Source organism: Schistocerca cancellata, unplaced genomic scaffold (assembly GCF_023864275.1).
Source record: "Schistocerca cancellata isolate TAMUIC-IGC-003103 unplaced genomic scaffold, iqSchCanc2.1 HiC_scaffold_754, whole genome shotgun sequence".
In the NCBI taxonomy this organism is placed as follows: Eukaryota; Metazoa; Arthropoda; class Insecta; order Orthoptera; family Acrididae; genus Schistocerca; species Schistocerca cancellata.
This window is the reverse complement of record NW_026046765.1, coordinates 3,292,318-3,295,690: the sequence shown is the minus strand read 5'-3', so window position 1 is coordinate 3,295,690 and position 3,373 is coordinate 3,292,318.

Below are 3,373 nucleotides of genomic sequence, written 5' to 3'. Positions count from 1 at the left end.
TGCGATGGAGCTCCGTATGCCACGGCAAACTGGCTGACACTGACGGCGGCGGTGCACAAATGCTGCGCAGCTAGCGCCATTCGACGGCCAACACCGCGGTTCCTGGTGTGTCCGCTGTGCCGTGCGTGTGATCATTGCTTGTACAGCCCTCTCGCAGTGTCCGGAGCAAGTATGGTGGGTCTGACACACCGGTGTCAATGTGTTCTTTTTTCCATTTCCAGGAGTGTATTTGGTGTGCATGAACTTTCTGGGTCACTTTTGTGTTAATTACTACAGGTAGCTTGTCATCTACAACCAAACGATGTTGATGAGAGAGGTTTTTGTTGGGAGTTAACCTATATTCTAGAATGTAATTTAGTTTTTCGCGATGTTTTCGCGCCTATTTTCGTATTTACTTACGTTTTGGTGTGGCAAGTGCTTCCATTCTCCATATCATGCTGGTATGTTGTGTGTGTCTGTGTGTTTTCTGTGTGCTTCCTTAACTGTGTGTGTTGTCTTTTATATGGTATTCCTTTTGTGTGTAAATGGTGCGTCTTTGCAGATTTTAGTGTATCTATTGTGTGTGTGTGTGTGTGTGTGTGTGTGTGTGTGTGTGTGTTTGTGTGTGTGTGTGTGTGTGTGTGTGTGTGTGTGTGTGGGTATGTGTGTGTGTGTGTGTGCGTGTGTGTGTGTGTGTGTGTGTGTGTAGGTGGCTTTGTGGGAGTGCGCGTCTGTGTAGACTTTATTTGTTTGTGCTGTTTTTATTTGTATAGTTCCTTTAATGTGTTAAATAGTGTGCCCTTGCAGAGTGTAGTGTATTCGTTTAAGACCTGTTTTCCTTCTGCTATTGCCTTATGTATATGGAAGTTTTCCTCAATGGTCAGTTTACTGTACAGGTTGCGGCTGGGTTTTAGTATTCTTAAGTCTGTTTCTATTGTGGTTGGGTGGTGTTGTTGGGTATAATGTGATCAGCAAATGTGCTATGCGAGCTGTTGCTTTTTAAAGCTGTGAGATGTTCCGAATATCTTGTTTTGAAGTTTATGATTGTTTGTCCTATATACACTGACTGGCAAGTGTTGCATGTGAGTTCATATATTCCTTATCTGTTAAATTTATCCATGGATGTTTCTTGTGTTCTGATCTTTTTCTGTGTTGTGTTCTCTGTCCTGTCTCCTATTTGGAGTCCCTGTTTCTTTAATATCTTGCCTATTCTGTGAACAATCTTATTATTATAGGTATGTGCCATTTCGTTTTTTGTGTGTGTTGTTGCTCTGTTGTGTCTTGTGTGTGGTCATTGTTAGTGTTTTGTGTTGTTCTGTGCTGGGTGAGGATTTGTGCGTGTGTGTGGTGTGTTCATTTTTGTACTGTTTGCATATTTTTTGATTTAACATGTCTACCATATGATTAGTATAACCATTTCCTACTGCTATTTATTTTATTGTGTTTAGTTCTTGTGTGTAGTTCTGTTTGTTCATGGGTGTTCTGTTTAATCTGTGGTGCATGAATCTGAAGTTTGCATGGTTATGTGTCAATGGGTGGTTTGATAGGTTGTGAATGGTGGTGCTTGTGGTCGTCGGTTTCCTTCTCTCAACCAGTTGTTCAGACTCACGACTTCAATCAGCGGTTGACAACAGTTGAAAACTAAGTCAAACTTCCAGTTGAAAACAGCTGTCAGCCAAGTTTGGCTTTCAGTGTGAAGGTACCTTTACATTACAATAAGCTAACGCCCGCCGGCAGACGACGAGAGTTTCTATGCCTTGTCTTTGTGCTTACCAAACTCTACCTTGGCCAGCAAGGGTTCAGGATATCTTTGAAACTGAGAACGTTTTGAACATCACTAGCAGGTCCCTCCAAACAGCCCGAAATTTTGACGATCTATGACGCCAATTGGATAGAACTCCTTAAGAAATCCCTCACCAGGACATCCAACAATTCTCAGTTAATTCAAAACCGAATAACTTCTTCCAGAAGGCCAGAGGCGGACCTACGCATTATTAAACTGCTCAGTTTGTGAAGCTCTTTCTGTTGAATAATGCATCCAGTGTGAGCCGTGGCGCTCGTTACTGGCGCGCCAGTCTCTTGGATGTCCATTATCGATCCTTCGATGTTTCTTATCTTTGCTTGCCTTGTTGTTGTGTGCCGAGTGGCAGTTCGCTCGGGCTACCTGCTGAGACACCGCGAGGTACGAGGTGGGAAGCAACCACGTATATGTGGAGTTGGATGTACGCGGTCTGCCGGTTCAGGATGGAGGATATGTGTTGGCTGCCTGCCTGTCTGCTCTCCCGATTTTGCTCGCCGTGCCTTGCGACCGCCTAGCTTGGATCGCTGCCTGGTGTATCCTACACGAGCCATACCGGACGTCCAGCAGGAGTTAACCAGCTTTGTGTTTCCTTTAAAGAAAAGGAGCAAATGTGTAAGACCTTCTGTAACCAATTTTGGTGGCCTCTTAAGTGTAGCCTTAGCCTTTACACTGCCTTTGGAGAGAGCTAATTCCTTTAAATTTAAATAGTTGGGGTTCCCTGTCCTTTACAATCTTTTTCTCTTTGGGGTTCTTTCCTTGTACTTGGTTAAATGTTTACTTGTATAGCGGGAAGTGACTCCCGGTTAAAACTCGGAGAAGGTGTTTGATGTTACTGCCGCCTCCGGCATGCATTCGTCTTTTCAGTCAAGTATTGTCATCCCTTCTACCGACCTGGTGTCACTCCTCGTTAATTGATGCTAGTTTATGTGTACTTACTTTTGAATTCGCCATTTGAATTAATAATTTGGAGCGCAGTATAGCACTAAGGCAACCTCATTGTATACCACCTTGTGCCCCGGTCTAGTACCTTAATTTTCAGTGGCACGAGGTAGCTCCACTACCGGTTTTACTGATGTGCTCTCTTCAAATCTTGTCTTGTATAAGTTTGCCCCATATGTGTTTGGGAAGATGAGCTTCATTGTGACTTCAGTGCTAGTCAGGTAATGGAATCTTCATTTTGGCTTGGCTTCCACTGAAGAGTTTGAGTGGAGTGTAGTGTGTATGATGTGTTATTCATTTAATTACTGTAAGTTTGTTTATTTAATGCGGAGCAAGACATTTTAAGGCTGTTGGTAATAACTCCCACAGATGCTGCGTGTTGCTAATTCGTTCCAATTGGCTTACTACTTATTCAATGTGTATGTAGGCTGTTTATGTTTTCTTTATGTAAGTTGGCTGTTTATATTTTCTTATTAGCAACGTTAGGTAGCGCTCTGTATGAAAATCACTGGCTGTGCTGTGTGCAGCCTGTGGCTAGTTTGCATTGTTGTCTGCCATTGTAGTGTTGGGCAGTGGCAGCTGGATGTGAACAGCGCGTAGCGTTACGCAGTTGGAGGTGAGCTGCCAGCATTGGTGGATGTGGGGAGAGAGATG